We start from the raw sequence: 22,341 nt of genomic DNA on the forward strand, positions 1-22,341 counted from the left end.
TTCAGTTAAATCCACACATCACCTTAATAAACCAAGATTCTACCCACATGTTGTGCTGTTGCTGAAATTTAGTGAGAGAGATCAGATAGATTAAAGATTAAAAAATGATCAAAATCACAACATAGACTAATATATAACACTATATGATTGCTGTATGCTACTTGATTATTGTATGCCGCCCAGAGTCACTTCTTGTGAGATGGGCAGCTATATAAATTTGATAAATAAATAAATAATAAATACAAAATAAAATAAAGTCTATAAAGTTACATCATTTGTTAATCTATTGGATTTATATTTCATATTTTCACTATCAAAAACAAAAAAAAATCAACAAACATGACCTATAATTAAATGAACATGCCATGCACACACATGTGTCATAAATGTAAGGGAGGGGTGAGACAACAGAATAAAATGTAGAATAAAATATTTGGTTAACTGCATATAAATGAAATAATGGCATTTAACTATCTGCTAATAACATGGTTGCAATCCTATTCACTTGTACTTGCCTATAGAATATACCAATCTCAACATTTCTTTATACAGCTGCATATAAGTACATGCGTTAGGTCTCACAGTAGCAGGAGTCTGATTTTATACATTTGATAATAATAATTCAGCGTAATATATATATTTTCCTTAGGCACACACTATGGACTGGCAATAATTAGATAATGAAGATGCTGAATTTGGATTACAGCAAAACTGGTATTAAATTATTGTGATAATATTGATTAATGTAATAATTCATCTAGGTGTTTAACAAAATAGTAATCTGTCTTCCTACAATGTCCAGTCAGCTCCCCTGCAATAATTAACATATAAAACATCATTACCGCAATGAAATGAAAGTACACAAGCTAAATTAATAAACATCATTAAGTGTGAAAATGATTCATAGGGCTGAAAAGGAACAAACGCAAATCAATACAGAAGATGCAAAAATGGACAAAGAAGAATGTATACAACAAAGAAGGAATTTCTAAGGTAGTTCCAATTCCTTTACCTTTATATTTATCGGAAGAAGCCTCTACATGTAGCTTAAATAGAAAAATTATAACTCCAACCACAAATCAGACTAAAACTGGACCCTATGCATCTTTACTCAGAAATCCACTGAATTCAAATGGGACGTTTTTCCAAATAATTTGCCAATATGATGGGCATAAATAGAGAGAGAGAATGAGAGAGTGTATGTGCCAATCCTCTTTTGGAAGTCTATCCAGTCCGTGGGATGGGAGAGCAGGAAGAACTTTAAATGGGCCATGTGTCCATCAATCAGTTGGTACTTGGACAGCAGACTGAGCATGCATTAAGGTTATCTCATCATACCACACTATGATATATTTCATTGTTTCTCTATGTAGTAGTTCTAAGTGGGCATTTATACACATATATTAACGTTTTCATTTTTCATACAAATCTGTATCCTTTTTTTCCCCCCATTATATATTTGCTTTTCTGAGAGAGAGAGAGATGATCATGTTGTTTGCAAAGGATCAAAACTTTATTTCTAACTTTTCAAACAGAATTTCACAAGGAGTCTTCAGTGAAAATGAACATGAAAATTAGGAAATTAGCTTTGTTTGTATACAGTCATAAAAATGGGATGCAGTTTTGCAGCAGGAATGCTGATGCCGGGGGAAGGTAACATCCCACTGGTAGCAACTCCTATCTCATATCATATAGGTTAAGCCCTCCTCCCTTGTCATACAGGTTAAGATTTCAGGGTACCATACTGGCCTTGAAACTGGTTGAATGCTAATTTTTGTGCTCCCTCATTTGTCAGTTGGGAGGGAACGCTGGTAGCACTTATGGAAGTCTTGGCGTTTTGAGGAGCTGAGAGTGAAGACTGACACCAGACATTTGAAAATGATTAGAAAGCTTTGGAGAGTGGAAATGGTGGCTGTAGGTAGAGTCCTAACACTAATTATATTGTTTCTGCACAACTCATTTTAAAATGCTTCTAAAACTCAGATTCCAATCTTTGTCTTACATTTGATTTATCTTCAAAATGTCATACCATATAAATGAAAAAATATGGAAGTTACAGTGCAGAAGGTCATCTGGTCCTTTTATAGTAATTTATGAAAAAGCTGATAAATGCAGTTCTAACAAAGAGAAAATTAAATAAAAATGAATTTTAAAAAATAAACAAATTTTCCTTGTGTATCTTTAGTCACGCCCTTTAACATATATTTTTAAAAGCTAAAAATGTGTTCTCTTTTTTATAATTCTGAGGATGTATTTCAGAAATAGCAGGTAGTGTCTGGATTTCTTCCCAGGGGTATCTAGCAATAGTAGGATTGACTCAGCTTCTTTATCTGTTCATACAAAGACTGTATTGGCAGTACTTAACAAGCAGTGTTGAATTTCATGCAGATACAAGCTTCTCTTGAATATTTCTGCTGAACAAGTTCTATTAGAAAGCACCAGTACAGGCTTCGTCTCTTCATTTGATTATGAATAATTTACTCTTAATAGATTGCCACGTTTACTGAAGAAATGTTTGTTTCTTTCTCAGAATTTCTTGTTTTGTCCAGGCAAATATTAGGGAAGGACATTGTCCTCACTTAAGGCTTGTTACTTGAAAATTGCAGGCCAAGAGTCTTAAGAATAATTTATTCTATATAGTCTTACACTGAGGGATTTCAAGCATCCAAATGAAGAACTGTGGCCTGACCAATTTGTTCACTGGTTTTTCTTAAATGAGTGAAATTGGCTGAAATATATGCTTTCTGCGAAGCATTCAATCAGGCTATAGATTTTCTAACCAGATCTGCTGGAAAGTACTGAAGACCTTAGCTTGCCATCTCCCTTGGAAGACTGACTGAGCATGGTTTGCAATTACTTTCTTTTGGGTGGTGATAATGATGGACGTATTTTGGACAGTACAGAATGCAAAACAGAACAGGTATGTACTAAAACAAAGAGAAGCTGGAAGGAACGTGGAAGGAAGATTGCTGCTGTAGCCTTAAATTAAGATCTTAATGGCTAACAGCAATGTTTTGCTTTGTCACTAGATGGCACAAAACAACATTTTGTGTAGGACTGAAAGCAACAGATGAGGAGCAGAGAGATTAGTCTCCTTTAGCATATAAAATTTTGAATACGCATATGTGTGTGTGTGTGTGTGTGTGTATGATATAGTTTTTTTTGTGATTTTTTAAAAATTATTTGATTACAATATTATTCATCTTATTAAAATCTCATACCACAGCACATTGTTTTGTTGTAGTTTCCAAAGATATAGTTGTGTTTTCCACAGGAAAAATATTAAAAACGGTATTCTAATAGCTAAATAGCATGTCATATTCAGACACTTTGGCAAGAATCAGGAAAATTGCCCATAGAAGATGTTTTGTGCATTGTATGTACTCAAGTACTTCTAAAAAAACTCCAGAAATTGTCTCTTACAATGTTCTTTTCACTGCTGGGCTTTGTTAGCCTATAGTTACCATATAAGCATTATTTTCAGCCCCTACCTGATGCCAGCTTTCTGAAGAGATATGTATATAGGGGATTTAGACCAACACAGCAGCTCTTGCAAAAGTTTAGACTGAAAAAAGGTGTGAATTTTTTAAAAATTACGTCTGCACCTTGATTTGGCTTACCCAATGCTTAGAAAATAGCACTCCCTACACTGTCCTTGATAGTGTATATCTTCCAATGTGGTGCTCTGACAATTCAGTTGGGTTCCAGAGAACAAACTTGCTAAGCCTTTGCTCAGATTAAATTATTTTTTTTCTTTTGTTTGCGACAATTCTACTGAGAAAATTAAAACATGTCACACAGGTAGCACCTAAGAAGCATTTATTATTTTCTGACAACCTCTTATTTTCCAGCATATTTTCCACAATATTTACATTTACTCCATCTTTCTTACATTTCCCAGAGATGTGTTTTTCCAGCCACCAAATTAATCTCCTTTTCAGATTTCTTCCAGTGAATCATTTCCCCCCTCAGTCAGATATTGTCTAGATATATTGGTCTACAACTCCCAGAATTCCTAGTTGAGGGGACTCTGGGTTGAGGAAGACCAGTACACAGTTTTATATAACACAAATATGTTAGCCTTCAAAATACCATATTGACTACTCTTATGGAACCTACATTTTGTTAAGAACAAGCAAGCTTAGTGCTTATTACTTACAAACAGAAAGAGCAGGACTTTGGCAATGGAGCTCTGTAGGGAAGTTCCTTCCAAATTTTCCCTCTAGACTGCTATGGGCACTCAGGTAATCTGACAGCCTAAGGAAGGAAAATACAATAAATAAAAAGTCCCTCCAGTGGTGGTGCCTTAAAGAAGAGACCTGACTGTACAGTTCTCCTTTGCAATGTTTATGGCATGCTCCAGCATAAAAACAATTTGACAAATATATGCAACATGTGTAAGCTTGTGGTAGTCCTTGAAGAAGAAAAAGTCAAAGGATTAAAGCAGTTAAGTGGCCACGCTTCAGCTTCTAAAAAATGGAAAATGATTTTCAGAGCGAACAAAAGGAGCCCTGCAACTGCAACCAAGAGAGAAATCAGCTTTTCATGAGGAACAGAATCAAACAAAGAAACAAGTACAGTATACAAGAGTGGCCGCTAGAAATAAGAAATGTAGAAGATATTCTGCAATGCTAGAATTCAGAAACAGCTTTGAGGCCCTTTCAGAAAAAACAGTCCCTAAGGAAGAAAAAGAGATTGTATTAAATAGACAGAGGAGAGGAGAGCCTTTAAGACCAGAGAAAATGCAGCTACGCTCTGCAAGACAACAAAAGCAAGAGTCATGATAGTTGAACCTACAATGAGGAACGAAAACAAATGAGTACTAACTGGATCCAATGGCCCAGGAAGGAAGCCATCTGTCAGAAGTACAGATTAGGGATGTGTCAGAACAACTTCCCAAATATATCAACTTTACTGATGAATATCTCTTACTGCTCAACCACCCACTGACTAGAGGTAGATCTTTCTGCAGTGCTTTCATTTAGCTTTCAAGTTCGTGGAGACGACTGAAAGGAAAAAGCTTCAGAAATGTTGGCAGTAAGAGAGATTTGGTTTCTGGGACCATGGTCTGAGTTATCAGGATAACAGAACACTGGTGTTCAATGTACTGCAGTTCAAAGACTTTGACTTGATTGAATTTGATTAGATGGGCTTTCAGCTGAAGCCTGGGGGAGATTCAAGACAAAAAAACCTGAAGTATGGATCTTATATAAAGATTTGTGCATTGTAGGACTGGAAGTGCTACCATAATGAGAATTATTAAGCCACTCAATAAAAATTAGAAAGTTGATTGCCTTTCATTGTCTGTATAAGTTTGAATTCTTCGTGAAAGGTAAATCCAACAGAAGAGAATATCTGTAGTTCAGGATTGAACTGTGGAGTTCTTAGTGCTCTCTGAGCTTGGTTCTCTGCTTGCAGACATTTCATTACCCATCTAGGTAACATCATCAGTTCAAGTGAGTGAGGGGTTTGCCGTCTGCTTATATGCAGTAGCTTGTCCTGCCAGTTTTGGTGGGGGTGTAATTTCCTCCTTAGTTTACCTTACCTGACAAGAGTATTGTTTTTTGTCTGATTGTCTGGTGCTGATCCCTGCTTATCTGAATATGGGCTGCTGGAGGGGATGTGTTGTAGTCTTTTCGTTTCCTTCCTAGTTTTTTATTGTGTCTTTTGAATGGTGTATAAATGTGGTTTGTCTATATAAAGGTAAATACAGCTTTATAACTGAGACTTAATAAGAGGAGTCCTATAAATGGAATACAACAATTGAACACTAAAATGTATTCAAAATGAACAGAAACAAAACAAAGAGAGGGACAGTTGTAAAAGTTTAGACATTTGACTTCCAAGTGAAAGAATGGTGAGCTAGGATGCCTCCAAAGCCTTACCAGAAGTAGCTCAGACTGTAGAGGCAAACCAGGGGGAGTCACCAGTAGAGGAAGCCAGCATAACTATGGAATTGTTTTCATTCCCAAACCAGGCACCCTCTCCTCTGCCTTCTCCTCAGCAAGAACAAAGCCCTCTAACTAAAAAACAAGAGGAATTGGAACAAAGAATAACAGCATCTAGAACAGCACAAAAACAACAGCATAAGGCTGCCTGCATTGAAGCTTGTTACAAAAAAGCTAGCACGAGTATTAAAAGATGCCAATATTATAATACCAGCTCACTTTAAGAAAGAAACCAACTAACATACAGCATGGCTGCAGTTACAACTGAATACCTTGGATGCAAAATCAACTAACAAGTAAAAAGCCAAACAGTGCACCACCAAAATAGAAGATCAGGTAGGAAAATAAGAACAGCATGCTAGGGACAGATCCAAGCAAGGTAGAACAAATGCAAGAAAAGAAGCTGAAGAACAAGACCAAAGAACACCTAATCAAGAAATATCACCTAGAAACAAAGATCAAGGAAGCACTAGAAATACTAAAGCAGAAAATAACAGCCATAGCCAAGAAGACCAGCAGATACAAAGCTTGAATTGCACACTATAGACACAATCTCCAATTTCAGTCAAATCGTTGACGTTTCTACCAATCCATCAGTGGAGAGACTGCAATGAACTAGTCAACGCCTGACAAAGTAGAAACAGTGCAGTTCTGGGCGCAGCTATGGGACAACCCAAACAAATACAACAAGAATGCAGCTTAAAAAAAAAAAGAATGCAGCTTGGATAAAGGAGGTGGATAAGAATAAAAAAGAAGCTGAAATGAAAGAACTTGTAATAACAGCAGAACTGGTGGAAAAAAGAGCAAGGAAGATCAAGAATTGGTCAGCACCAGGTGAAGATGAACTGCATGGGTTTTGGTTGAAACATCTGACTGGTTTGCACCACTCATTGCCAAGCAGTTTAACAACATACTGCGAGGAGATGAAACTGAAGATTAGTTAACATCTGGCAAAACCTACCTGATAATAAAAGATGCAACAAAAGGGGCAGCACCAGGCAACTGTAGGTCAATCATCTGCTTACCAACAACTTTCAAATTGCTAACTGGTATTGTAGCTGGTGCAGTCCAACAGCATCTAGCTGAAAATAAGCTCTTTCCACCGGAGCAGAAAGAAACTGCCCAAACAGCAGAGGAACAAAAGATCAGCTCCTAATTGACAAGATGATTTTGGAAAACTGCAAGAGAAGGAAGACCAACTTGAATGTAGCTTGGATTGATTACAAAAAGGCATTCAACTCTGTGCAACATGATTGGATAATCAAGTGCCTAGAAATAACACGAGTCAGTAGAAACTTCAGAAACTTTGTGCAAAAATCAATGGCACAATGGAAGACACAGTTGCTGGTCAATGGTGATACTCTGGGAGAGATTAATATCAAGAGAGGAATCTTTCAAGGAGACTCACCCACCACCACTACTGTTTGTCAATGCATTGATTCCTCTGTCAAGAATACTGAACAAGTCAGGCCATGGCTATCAAACACGAAAAATATCTGCCAGGCTATCCCACCTCCTTTACATGGATGATCTGAAGCTGTATGGAAAAACACCATCTGAAATAGAATCGCTGCTCAACACTGTCCAAATATATAACCAAGATATTGCAGTGGAGTTTGGACTGGACAAATGTGCCACCCTGACCACCAACAGGGGAAAAATAGTGAAAATGGAAGGAATCAAGATGCCCTATGGAAATAACATCAAGAGTTTGGATGAAGAAGATCACTACAGATATCTGGGCATCCTTCAGATTGACAACATCAAGCACACCGAAGTCAAGAAGGAGGTTAGGAGTGAATACATGATGAGAGTGAAGAAGATCTTAAAGTCCAAACTCAGTGGAGGAAATACCATCAAGGCAATTAACTCCTGGGCAATTCCAGCCATTAGATACACAGCTGGAATAGTGGACTGGACTCAAGCAGAACTAGAAGCACTGGATAGGAAGACCAGAAAAATAATGATAATGAATCATGCCCTTCCTCCATGCAGTGATGTTGACAGACTGTATTTACCAAGGAGCATAGGTGGGTGTGGAAAGTTACAACTACATCAGACAGTTGAAGAAGAAAAAAGAGCATTGGAAGAATATCTGAAGGACAGCAAAGAAGATGCACTGAAGCTAGTACACCACGAAGGCTTACTGAATACTGAAGAGAACAAACTGGCCTATAAGAAAGATCAAATGAACAACAGAAATAGACATGGCAAGGCAAAGTATCACATGGCTAGTACATAAAAAAACTAGCACACAAAGCAGATAATAACAAGACCTGGCAATTGCTGAGAGCAAGAAAGTTGAAGAAATAGACAAAGGGGCCAATTCTGGCTGCACAAGACCAAGCCTTAAGAACAAATGCATACAAAGTCAGAATTGAGAAGACAGCAAATGACAGTAACTGCCACCTCTGCAAAACAGCTGAAGAAACAGTGGACCACCTAGTCAGCTGCTGCAAGAAGATCGCACAGACTGACTACAAACAACGGTAGCAACAATGGTGCATTGGAATATCTGCAAGAAGTACCATTTGCCTGCAAGCAAGAACTGGTGGGATCACAAAACAGACAAAGTAATAGAAAATGAAGCTAAAGTGCTCTGGGACCTTAGAATTCAGACAGACAAGCACCTGCCACGCAGTGCCCTAGACTTAACAATTGTTGATAAGACAAAAAAGTCTGGATAGTGGACATTGCAATACCTGGATATGGCGGAATAGAAGAGAAAGAACTGGAGAAAATCACAAAATACAAATACCTACAAGTGGAAGTAGAATGACTGTGGCAAAAAAAAAGCAAACATAGTACCAACAGTACTAGGTGCCTTGGGTGTAATCCCAAATCATTTGGAGCACCATTTGAACACCATCGGCATTGAGAAAATCACCATCAGTCAATTGCAAAAGGCACCTTTATTTGGAACAGCCTAATTCCTGCGACAATACCTTTAGCACCATCAAACAAAGACATCTGCCTATCCCAGGTCCTTGGGAAGAATTTGGTAGGTGGGTAAAAATACCATATCCAGTCTAAACATCTGGCTGACTGTGCGACTAACAACAACAACAACAACAATAACATACTGCATAAGCAGCTTAATGAAGGTCAGAAAACAAAAAAGGACACATATAGGAGGAAGACAGACTGATCACCAAGGGAGAACACATAAAGATAGTCTGACATAGCTCAGAATGAAGTTTGTTAAAGATGCTAAGGACAACAAAAAAGTCTTTTTCTGATACATACAACATATAAAGAAAAGGAAAAATTCAGATGTCCAATGAAGATGGCAAAATCCTTGTGGATGCTAAAGAATCTGGAAGCTGCAACTGGCCCAGGATGTAGTGGCATATGCAATGGGTATACCTTGGTACACCCTTCTTACACCTTTGCTTCATGAGCTGTTTCAGCTCCCAATAGACTTCTGTATGCAATTCAAGGTGCTGGCTGTCACCTATAAAACTTTTCATGACATGGGCCCAGTTTATTTGAGGCATGCCTCTTTCCAGCTGTCTCTACATATCTCATCAGTTGCTTTGGTTCCCATGATTAAGGAGTGTCATCTGGGGGAACCAAGGAAGTGTGCCTTTTCTGTAACAGTACTTGACCTCTGAAACATGATTCCTCCCAAGATTAGATTAGACCCAACCCTGCTGGCATTTCATAAAGCCATAAAGTTATGATCTGGCTTTTCTCTCAGGCATAAGAGTCAGGAGTGGTTGAGCTTGTGGACTGAATGTATTTGTTTTTGATTGGTTTATCCTTGGTGGCAGTGTTCTTTTATGTGTTTTATTTATTGTATCCTTTATTGTTTTTATGCTTTTTGTGTGTTAGCCACCAAGAGTTGCTTATGTGAGATGGACAGCCATATAAATCTGATGAAATAATAAATGAGCCACCCAGAGTTGCTCTCTGGGGGAGATAGGTGGCATATAAATTTAATAAATAAAAGTAAATAAATAAATAAATAAATAGTAACAAAACTACTCAACAATTTTTTGATTCAGTTTTCTCCAACAGCCAGGGAACTGTAAAGAACAGGATGAAGTCTGAGACTGGTAAAAACCTGGTCAGAGAACACTTATTATTTTGAATGAATTTAAATCTTCAGGGCCAAATGAATTTCATCTGAAGGCAATGAAAGGATTTGCTGATAATCTGACCTAACTTTTATGCATTATCTGAGAAACCATGGAGAACAGATAAAGTGCAAAGAGGCTGATGGAAGGCAAATGTTATCCTCATCTTCAAATTGAGGGAAAAGGAAGGTCATATAGAAACCACAGATCATTCAGTCTACCACTATCAGTGGATCTCTAAGCACCTTAAAAACAACAAGGTGATATTTAGGAGTGAGCACTGATATGTGTTTCTTTCTTGCTAAACCTGACCTGTGATAAATCAGACACACTGATTCTTGCTAGGAAGCAAATTCGTTGTTAAAATATAGACTGCTTCAATTCAAATTCATTCTCAAATTGTTCCAACCAGGTAACAAAAACACAGAAGGACAAGGCAAGTAACATTATCAAGGCAAATCGGGACCAAAGATTCTGGATAACAGATATTGCTTTCAAAATGTCGGGATAAGAATTTGTTGTGGAAAAAAAAAATCTACTAAGCCCTTAGATTCCCCCAGATTCCCTCAGCCTCCACACAAGCATAGCTGATACTATTTATCCCTGATTTCAGGGGTTTGATCCATACAGCCTTAGCAGGGCCTCAGTGTTTTCCCATGTATCGGAGCTCTCTTCCATTTTCCTCCTTGCAATCATCAGCGGAGAAGCTGTCTTCACACATACATTAAAGTAGTTGCACAAGCACTCCATGAGGAAACCCTAACCCTATTGTAACATTTATCCAGTTACACCACTAACCTTACCACTTTGAACATTCTTGCAGCATTTATGATTTACTTGTCATCACTTTCTTTCCTAACATTTATAGGATTTGCTTCAATACCACCCTTCAGCCTACCACTATCATTTACATCATCATCATCATAAAATACTCTTTCCAGCACTCCCTCATTAAAATTTCATCCTAAACCATTTCATCATTTTTATTTTTAACTCCATTGACTCTGGGGAGGTTTCTTGTTTAGCACATTTCACCTGTTTCCAAAACAATTTTTTATTCCCAATGAAACTGGTCTGCAATTTCTCTCCTCTTTTACTTGTTCCTTGCTCTACTTGACAATATTCTTTGCAACTATCCTTTTCTCTCTATATACATTATATCTTTTCTTTTCACCCACTACCTCTTTCATTTCATCATTCTACCAAGCATTCTCTTTTCACATTCTATGCACTTCTGTGGCACCCTGGAACATAATTCTTTTCATTCTGTTCCAAGCAGCGTCCATGTCATCTTTCCTTTATCCATTTTCCATTCATTCTGTTGGGAAAGTAATCTATCTTCTCATATGTTTTCATACAGGATAAGTTCTTCCTTGAGTCATTCTCCTTTCACTCTCTTTTTTAATTTCTTTTTTCCATGGCCATTTTCCTCCAAGAGCCATATTAACACTGCGGAATAATGGTCTGTCCCACATTCAGAACTTCTCGTGACTTTTGTAACCTTCACTTAATCTTCCATCATAAACAACCATACTTGTTATAAACCCCTTATTTGAAACAGACCTTTCCTAAGCTGATGCTCACTTGTCACGGTTCTCTGCCTGGAGTAGTCCCTGCAGTTTTTCTGACAAGATTTCAGAAGTGGTTTGCCATTGCCTCCTTCCTAGGGCTGAGAGTGAGTGACTGGCCCAAGGTCACCCAGTTGGCTTTGTACCTAAGGCAGGACTAGAAGTCACAGTCCCCCAGTTTCTAGACTGATGCCTTAACCACTATACCAAACCAGGTCTCTATATAGTTTTTAAATCTTGAGGAATAATACATCATTTTATCCTGCACTAGTTGGACTTCACCTTGAATCCACCTTGAGCTCAATTCTTGGTGCTATACTTCCAGAAAGATGCAGATCAAGTTAAGAGGTTCACAGAATGGCAATGAAGATGTTTAAGAGACTAGAAACTAACTCCTATGAAAAACATAGTGAAGAACTGGGAAATGTTTAGCCTTGAGAAAAGAAGAATAAGGCTGCCCTCATATGACAGTACTTTTCAAATACTTGAAATAGTATCACATGGAATGGCAAGACCCATCATCACAGAGGATAGGACAAGGAATACTGGATTAAATTATATGTTGCTAACCTTAGGAACCATTAGAAGTAGAACCATTTATCCAGCAAGATTGTAGGCTCTCCTGTACTGACTGTGTTCAAGCAAAGGATGTTAGGAGTTTCTCATGGGAAGAAATGCATCTCGCTATCTTCAAAAACATTGTTTTGACTAGAGAAATCATGCGACTTATTGTGGCCTTCTAGTTTGCACGTATACTGCTATTTACTGCCACCTATTGGCATCTGTATGCTAGTTACTCAAGGAGTGGTGCATAGTGTCATAGTGTCAATAAATTGTGAGTGAGTACATGTCTCACTGCTCAGTAGAATTTTAGCCATCATGTAATCAGTTTTATGGGTTATGTAGTAGTAACTAATAACTAAATAGTGTACCTCTTCTCTGAGAGTTTTTGGCTAGAGACTTTGTTAAACTTGTATAGTGGATAAATCTTGGATGCCACATATATGAGAAGTGATTTTTTCTATGTTTTGCATGAAACTTGTATTTTATGTAGTTTTTTTACTTTTCTCAATAAACAACCAGATATTTTATATTTTCTGGCTGGATTTCTTTGGAGAACAAGATAAGGACATTACATTCTTTCAATCTCTCTAACGCTGGTGTGTATTTTTGGCATGAACTGTGTTTATAGCTTCACTCTGCATAACAAAGGATGGGCAACAACTTATTGTGCATACCTATTATTTAAATGGTATCATCATATAAATTCTTACAACTAGATTTTCAAGTAGATGGTAGGTCCTGAAAGAGAGGCTGGACTACTTCTATCATAGATATTTTAGTTTGGATTCTTGCATGGAGCAAGGTGTTGGACTCAATTGCCTACTTAGCCCCTTCTGACTTTTTAATTATATGATTATAAAACAAACTCCTTCATGTTCAGTTAATCCATGTTAATCATCCTTATCTTGTTCCTAAGGGGGAAAAACCCAGGAAAACAACAGCATTTAAAATATTGAGTATGAATAGATTAATGCTAAATAAATAATAAGTTATCATGTATTGTTACCCACAATCATGATAATTAGGTAATTAATCCTAGCTCCATTGCTTGGCTCAGCAATTTTGACAATCTGTTGTACACATCATGTATTATATACTTACTCAGAGCAATCAAAAGCCCTTCCCAGGATTTTTGTGGCAACAGTGCAGATAATTAAATATAGCTTTAGTCTTCTGTAACTAAGTAACTCTTAGTTGTGAGCCGCCCAGAGTCTGGTACAAGATGGCGGCTATATAAATGTTTTAAATAAACAAACAAATAAATAAATCAGAGTTATCTGACATTCATCAATCTGCTGCCCAAAATAGAGTTCCATTAATATTGTATACTTTCTCTATCCAACTCTTATTTCCTCACCCTGATGAAAAGCATGTCTTGTATTTTGCTGTTAAATTATACAAGTGTATACATTTATACATGACAATGTGCACACATAATGACAGAGTTTACAACTGGTACATATTTACACTTCCAAAAATAAATAGGTGCAGAAACCTTAGTGTGATGAACTTATTTCTAGCCTGATTCCTGGGATTTGCAATCCTCAAACATCTGGAGGGCATCAAGCTGGGGAGGACAGTTACAGTATTAAATCTGACAGTGGAGATAATAGAGAAAAGGAGAAAAAATGAATACAGGCAAACAAAGGAAGAACAAATATTTACTCCAACTATTTGGGCTTGAGATTGATTTACTATATTGCACCCAATTGGAAAACTTATCCTGCAAAAAGTATATTAATATTTGGAGACTCTTTTTTGCTTTTAATCTCAAATATTGTACTTTTTAATCTTTTTCATATTTATTCTGCTCTCCACTTGAAAAGTACTCAAAAGCTACTTAAAATCAGGCTATTTTTATTATTCATACAGCCAATTCATTCCTTTTTCATTCCTTTTTATTATTTATCCTGTACAACAACAACTGTGCTGCTGCCAAAGCCATTCTAGTGGCCTCCCAGAAGAGACCAGTCCTGTCTCTATTTTGTCCTGAGACTGTTTTTCATTCATTCTGGGACAGACAGCAAGGAATCAACCAGCTTTACAGACTGCAATGTTCTTGAAGTACTTCATTTGTTTTGCTTTTAATGACAAAGTACTTAACATTATTACTAAAATATACTTCTACATTGGTAATATGCTATTTATTTCTATTTATTTATTTATATCCAGCTTTTTCTCCCAGAGCTCAAGGTTGCTTACCTGGCAATCTCCTTTCATTGTATCTCCACAACAGCAACTTTGTGAGGTAGGTTGGGCTGAGACAGAGTGATACACCCAAAATCAACCAGTGAGTTTCCATGGTTGAGTGTGGATGTGAACCTGAGTATGGACGAGAACCTTGCCCTGTCCAAGCCTAACAGCTGTTAGACTATACTTGTACTAACAGTTTATCCTTTACTAGCCCATGATTGTGCAGTTAGGAATATTTCTAAATCTCCAAATAACTGACCAATAGTTTGGAGGCAGTGGTATGCTCAAGCTGGCCCACACTGGCTCCCGAGAGCCAATTGTTAAATTTTCTGGAATTCTGCCAGCTGGTTGACAGCAGGGGTGAACCTTGATGCCTAGCATGCTAGTGGCAAGGCGGTAGTGGCAATGGAGCCGGCAGAGCTGGTTCTTAATGTTATGATATGTGGGAATGAACTTGGGAGACAGGAAGAAGAGCCTCAGTCTAGATAATGGTCTGATAAACAAAATCTGAGTCCAAAGGAGGGATGGAGCTGGAGAAAGCATGTCAGAAGAGACCCTCCTTAGTTTTTGTGACAGTAAAAGTAAGGGACGGGAGAGGTACTTTCAGACTTACAAGATTCTGTTATGCAACCTTCAATAAAGGTAGCATTAGTACTCATGGTTGGTGCTTCTTGTCTGGACTACCTCACTTAAATATTTAGCAGCACACAATGCTTATGTGCCCTAGAAAGTTCTGTTAGTTTTCTTTCTTTCCTATGTATTTCTTCTTCATACACTTCTCATCATAAACTACTAGAAGGGGAAGGGAATGCTCTTAATATCTTTTTAAAAATTGCTTTAGGAACAAAAATACATATTTAAATATTCCCATAAATTCATTTCCATAACCTCCAACTCTCTCCTTAACAAATCCATAGGCCGCAAATAACATACAGTAAAAAGAAAGGCATTAGCACGATACATTAATCATAACAACTGTAGCAATAAATCTAACACTGACTGAAGTAGCGATCACAAAATTCCACTGCAAACCAGTTAGAAGCTGGAGATCCACATCACCATAGCTTTTGTACATATTAACTGTGCCACTCATGCAAGGCCCTCATTCAGTATCTCCATCACAAAAGAAGACTCTGAGATGTTCAGTACAAAAGATGTGAAACAGAATTTTAAGTGGATTCAGGTTAATTCTTCCCCAAAAGTAGAAACTACATGCTACCAATTGTGGGGAGGAATTTAAATCTGCACAACTAAACATACTTAGATACTTGCTTCAGTCCTTGGCAAGGAAAGTATCATGACTTTTTCCTTACAATGGAACTTTATACATGGTGCTTGAATACAGGATTCCTATGAATGTCAGATTAAAAAAAGAAAGAAATCTGCACATTAACTCCCTCTTTAGAGTAGTAGTATTATAGGTGGGGATATGCAACATCTTTTCTAAAGTCACCTAGTGAATTCGGGGCTAAGTTAACAACTGAACTCAGGATTTTCCAGCTTACATTCTTAATACTTCTGTTAAGTCAGCCTTCAAATTAAAACACAAGCCAAACTGGAGTTTCATGAATATTTTTGCATCTGTCAAAAAACACTCTTAATATTGCCATTCTCAGTTTCCCCACATTCATTTGCAGAAATCAAGACACACAATCAAACTGTACATTATTATCAAAGTACAATTATCTTTGTTATCTAGTATGTAGTGTAAATAAAATATATTACCGTGCCCTGGAGATTTGGATAAGAAAGGGGTGATCAGCTGCAGAAAGATTGAACTGTTGAACTGGCAGGAAAGGAGGACATGGGTCATGGTTTCTATGGCTATGTCACAAGGAGAATTCAGAATAATGTACCCTCCCAACATATCTTTTTGCCTTCACTGCGTTATGAACAAGTAATTATAGTTCAAATAGGTCCAAAGCGCAGAGTTAGCTTTCAACCACTTTATGTACGCTCTGGCATTTACATTTCTTTACTGTAAAACTCTTTCATGTTTGACAGCAGTTGGAGATAATTACTTTGTATCTTGACTTCACTGGTATTTGGGGGCTTTCAAAATAATTAATTATTTTAGTTTTAAATTATTACAAATATCACATAATTACCCATCTGGCTAATTTTTATTTTACTTGATTTTATTACAATAATGTGAATGGCACTATAGACCCTCAGCTGGGTCCTTTTCATTATTCAACATTGTCATAGAATTATTAGATGTTTTAATTTCTCTCCTCTTTTGAAGAGGTAGAATAATACTTTCTGTATGTTTTTAATCTTTTTTTATTTACCATTTTAGAAAGAAATAGTAATAATAAGAGTGAGCAACTATATTAAGCAAAAACAGATTAAGACTGATTGGGCCTTTTAATGTTATTGCACATTCAAGTTTTCTATTCTTTTACTCTTTATAGTTCAATGAACCAAAGGCAAGTTAGAGGGTATACTATCTAGAAGCATTATGGTTCAAAGCACATTGCAGAAATCTAAGAAGGGAGTAGTATCTATGGGAGGGTTAAAGCTCTGAATTCCTATTTCTGATCAATTTGCATTTATAGTATTTCAAAATGAGCCAAAATGCCAAAGCCTTCAGAGACTTTATTCCAAGGAAAATAAAATCTTAGGTAACCTCATATCTCTGGAGTTTGTGCTGACTGAGAGGTGGACCACAGGGTGTAACAGGATACCTACCTTATGTTCATTCTTCAGCTTCTCCAATTAAAACATTTCAGAATGAAAAAATGTGAGGACAATCCATGAAGTGCCTCACCCACTGATCCAGCATAACCTTCCCTTCCCCTTCCAGCCACACATTTGGAGGCTGTACACAGGGGCCAAAGGTATAAAAAGGAAAACAAGAAACTGTAGTAAAAGTATATGCTCTTTTCTCAGCTAAACCTGTATCTTCCTTCCTTCCTTTTGTAATCTTCTACTGTAGAAATAGTAAACAAGGATCCCCAACATTATAGGGATGCTGGGTATTGTTGGAATTTGGAGTACATGTTGTGGTATTCTGACAAAAAGTCTGATAGTGAAGGACTTGGCCAATCATAGAATGGCTACCACAGAGGACAAAATCAGTCACAAAGCACCAATTTATCAAACATTATCTGCCATCTCCTCTAACCCGTCTCATTGTACAATATCATAATCTGTTCTCCAGCCAGAAGGTGGAACACAGAAAGATGGATTTAAGTTAGAAGGCAGATTGCAACAGAATATTAGAAGTTTCCCAAATGTAAGAGTAGTTCAACAGTGGAACCAATTACCCCAAAAGATGTAGACTTTCCTTCACTGCATGTATTCATTGGACCTGATGGCCTAAATGGCCTCTTCCAGTTCTACGATGATATTTGATATTGATATTGACTTAATATTGCCTATTACCCTTACATTTCCCTGAGGAGGTGGTCATGCTTCTAAAGAGAACATTGGAATACAAATATCTATCTACTATTAATTTTCTTCTTGTGGTCCCATTTGGGACATAGAGATATTTTCTAGAAACAAAGATGGTGCTTAGAGCTACCTTTCCTTTGCAGCACACCAGCATCCCATTTTCTAATTAAAAAAAAATTGTTTTACATAAAATAGCCAGACAGAGCAGAAAGTTTACAGTTTCCAAGGAACGTGTCCATGGGCACACTGGAACCCTAGTATCAGACCTCAGAAAGTACTTGTTTCTTCATCCTGGAACCCTCCAGATTAATTATGACTGCAATTCTTCAAAATCCCAGAGCATAGCTAAATGCTTCTTTCTACATTGCTGCTCTTCAGTTAACATCTTGTAACCTAAGAGGTCATAATTGCTTTTATTAAGGCAAACAACTACATATGAAACCAAATTCTTTCCAAACAAGGGGGTATGTATTCTACGTATACTGGGAAGGCAGTTTAGGCATTATGCCAAGATATACTGGTAGCCTATTGCTGAGAATCCTCGATAACTTAGTAATCATACCTGGAGAAGCAAGTCATCTCCAGATTTGATCTTTCGTCCTGTTTTCTGGAACCAGATAATACGGACAATTACAGACGCATGCTTAGAATGTGTAGCTTAAGCTCCTGTTAATTTGATTTTCAGAGGAAATAATGAAGCTTGAGTCTAAAAATTTAACTCACTATGAAATGCTTTATTTCAAAAAGTGCACAGACTGCAATGGTATATTTTTATTATCTGTATGATGATGAGATGTTGTATCATACTATACTATATGTGTGTTAATAAACTGGCAACAAGGCACTAGGCAAAGAATGGTTTGGTTTCTTGACAAGTGCAAACTAGAAGAATTGTAGAATGTTATGGAAACATTTACTGCAAAAACATATTAGCCCATTCATTCATTCATTCATTCATTCAATTTATCTCCGCCCATCTGCCCCTAATGGGCGACTCTGGGCAGCTCACAAAATCCATTAAAACAATAAATATATAAAACATAAAAACTATACAAAGCATTACCAAGCAAGAAAAAGTCCAAGAGGCTGATGGCTATCAGAGCTGCAGATGACAGGCCTTTAAGGGCCTCTAATGATTTACCTGCAAATCACATATGTACACATGTGTGTATGCATATACACATTATGTGACCTGGATTTGTAAAGCACATTGTATCCTTTCTGAATCTAATCTAAAAAAGGTACACATTAAAACAAATACAAAAGATCTAAATTTGCCTTTTCCAATTTGCTTTGATAATTAGCTTAAAACAGACAGAGTTCTATTTCTAAAGGTACTTCACTAGGATACGCCTGACATACATTCTCTGCACAAATTAGACTATATGATACATATTATGCCAAGGATCCCTAATCTTCTTGGCCTGGTGGGTATATCTGGAATGTTGAGAAGATATTATAAGTACTCATGTAAAATTGATGCAAAGAAGGTTTGCTCTTTCAAGCTATGCCATGGGCGGGGGGGCGGGGGGAACCAATAACAAAACATTGATTTTCCAGACTGCTACTTGTAACCCTTCTACATACTTCCCCCTGAACTCTTCCTACTACCTCTGCTTACCTCTTCCTTACTTCTGGGCAAGTAGCTACATTATAGGCAAACAATGGGCTGCAAACATTCATCATTATATGTTCTAAGAAGTTTAAGGAACTCATTTAGAACCCAGAAGCATTCTTGGAAACAAATATGATGCTGGAGGTTTGCCACCTTGCTTCGTAGTGTGCCAGTTTCCCATTTATTTATTAATTAAAACCATAATAATTAAAAGTCAGCTGGGTAGGGAGCCTGCAAAGGCCAGAGGTGATTTCTGTAGGGGTCCAGGTGCTATCGTGGGGACCCCTACATTAAGAGATAGCAGCTTATGATCATTGATATGCATGCTATTACAAAGCAGCAAATTTTACACTCAGAATGTTATCCCTGGGAGTGTGGGTGCGTGCGCACGCCCGCGTTATATCACTAAACATGCAGATTATACAAAGAGAGAATTTTGTAAGAACTGACACAACTATACATGTACCTGCTTGACTTCTTTCATGACTAATGCCAGGTACATTAGAAGCAAAATGCCTTTAAGAGCAATTTAATGTAAGGCTCTTACTGGAGGACTGTCAACTCACCTGAGATAGTGAGGTCAGTATAGCAATAGCACTGTTTTGCATCAAACCACCAGATTTAAATGATGAAGCAATAATATTTTGAAACCGTAGCACAGTGGGTAGAAGATTTATAACATTTACAGCAGCCTTCTGCAAATTGTTATCTTCCAAAGAGTCTGGAACTAAAAGTCTGGGAATGCTAGGATTCAAATGCTGGACGATTCAACAAAATGCTCAGATTATATAGCAACTCTGATCTCAGTGTGGAACCACAAAATCTCCTTATGGATCCTGGAATGGATAGGTAGAAACTACAAATTAACAAAATAGCAGAGCAGCTTCTGCATATAAATGAATGACGTGCCAACATTATCCCAAGTGTTTTACCATCCAGCAACCACTTCAAAGGCAAAGATCAGAAGAAGGAAAACTAGATAAAAAGATAAATTGGCAACTTTGGAATGCTATGAAGTATCTGCAACAAATACCAGTACCAAGGATTCTCTCATAAATTCCACTTCTGTGGTAGTTACTATTCCCTTCTGCAGGCTGTACAAAGAAAAATGAATAAAAGGCTTTTTTTTGTTGTTGTTAATATTATGCCCACAAATGCAAACGGATGGCAGTAAAACTCTTCGACATCAAGTTAGAAATGTGCTAAAATATGAAGTAAAAATTTGCACTTCACTAACGTACTATGACTCCTGAAGCCTTTCAAAATGCAGTGTAATCAAGAATTAATTTTATTTTTATGATTAAACCTCCTCTCTGTAGAAAAATGCTTTATACAATTTCAGTTTTACTTTTTATGTTTCTCTACCCCAACATGATCCCATAAAGATAGTTGCCTCATATATACAATTTTAAGCAGCTTTCATAAAATAGCTAATGCATCTCAGGTAAAGAGATGATGCAAGCAAAATTTTACCCATGTCATTGATTCTGCAGGTTTTGGGGTATTTGCACATAACACAGTTATGTTTCCTTTTTTACATTCCTTGTATCTATGATTCTATATGATTATGGGAATGTTTCAGAGATAAATATTAAAAATACTTCAGCACTTCTACAAAGTGTGAATGTTCTTAACGCAGGATGAAAGTGGAAAAGAATCCTTTTTAAACTGAATTGATGTGTGTGATGTATATGTAAGACTTATATTAAATAGAACACACACACATACTTATACAGTGGAAACCATATATGAGTCTCTGCAGGAAAGACAGGATATAAACTCAATGAATGAATGAATGAACCAATACCTGAATTAAGGCTGAAGAAGAGAATTCTATTTTTCTATCTTATTCTTAAGTTGCTGGAGACTTCCTTTCAATTTCTCTTGGTGGTTTTTTTGAGCTCACTTTATTACTGCAGGTGGGAAGCATTCTGCTGCACAGCTTTCCATCATTCTAAAACCTGCTTAGTTATCCACACTTCCCAATATGAAAAGAGTTTCTTCTTTATGTCTTCTCCTAGAACTTAATAAGGGTGGGAGATGCAAATTGCTGGACAGGTGATTGTGCAGTGAAAGGCACGATAATTACATATGCACAGACCTTGGCCACTTCTTAACTAAAGTAAGTACAAGAATATATTATTCCATCTACAGTTAGTCCTTGCCTAACGACCACAATTGGGACCAGTATCTTGATCATTGAGCAAAGTGGTCATTAAGCGAGACACCTATGTGACTGCTTCACTCAACGACCGTGATCCAGGCACTCTCGGTTGCAGTTGTTAAGTGATCTCCTGAGTCATTAAGTGGACAGAGCGAAAGAGCTGCCTGCTGAAGAGTGAAAGGGCTGCCTGCCAGACAGTTTCAGCTCTGCGTGGAGCTGAAATCCTCCCAGCAGGCAGCCCTTTCGCTCTCAAACGTTCCTGCAGCCTGCCAAAGGGTTTGCCCTCCCCTCTGTGTACAGAGTGGAAATCCTTCATGGGGCTGGAGGAACGGAGCTCAAATCTTCAGGTGTTCCTGCACACCACCAAGAGGTTTCCCTCCATCCCCTCTGCTTGCAAACTTCCCTGACAGCTTCCCCACTGACTTTCTGGGGAAGCCAGCAGACAAGATTGCAAATGGCGATCACATGATCACGGGGTGCTCGGCAACTGGTCGTAAATGTGAGCCGGTTGCCAAGCGCCCAAAATGCGGCCACATGACTGTGGAGAGGGGCAGTGCAATGTTTACAACAGCCAGAAGTGCTTTACAGGCCATAAAGACCCTTTCCAAGGCCATTGTAACTTTGAACTGTCATTGAATGAATGGTCGTTAAGCAAGGACTACCTGTATAACCTTTTCACCAAAATTCTCCTTTGAAAGACATTTTAAAACCAAAATCTCTTCCATCAAATTGAATAAGAAGAATAGAAAAAAGATGGAGAATTTTTCCACACACTATTAATCAGAATCCAAGATAATAACACAGCAAACTG

At 37.5% G+C, this 22,341-nt stretch overlaps 1 protein-coding gene across 8 annotated transcripts in view; it reads right to left on the bottom strand.

The window, feature by feature from the left end:
- SULF2 (sulfatase 2) overlaps window positions 1-22,341 on the bottom strand; it is a 311,016-nt gene that overhangs the window by 115,181 nt on the left and 173,494 nt on the right. For 5 of the 8 annotated variants that reach the window (XM_088154096.1, XM_088154097.1, XM_088154098.1 and 2 more), the window contains one exon: window positions 4,160-4,257. The exons of 2 other annotated variants lie outside the window; for them this stretch is intronic. The gene's annotated coding sequence lies outside the window, so the exon portion shown is untranslated. Of the gene's footprint in view, window positions 1-4,159; window positions 4,258-13,654; window positions 13,672-22,341 lie in introns of those variants that run through there. One more of the 8 variants, XM_088154101.1, reaches the window with a different exon arrangement.

This window comes from Python bivittatus, unplaced genomic scaffold, assembly GCF_059951505.1.
Source record: "Python bivittatus isolate LINGU-HERP-01145 unplaced genomic scaffold, Pbiv_v1 ctg000700_np1212, whole genome shotgun sequence".
Lineage (NCBI taxonomy): Eukaryota > Metazoa > Chordata > Lepidosauria > Squamata > Pythonidae > Python > Python bivittatus.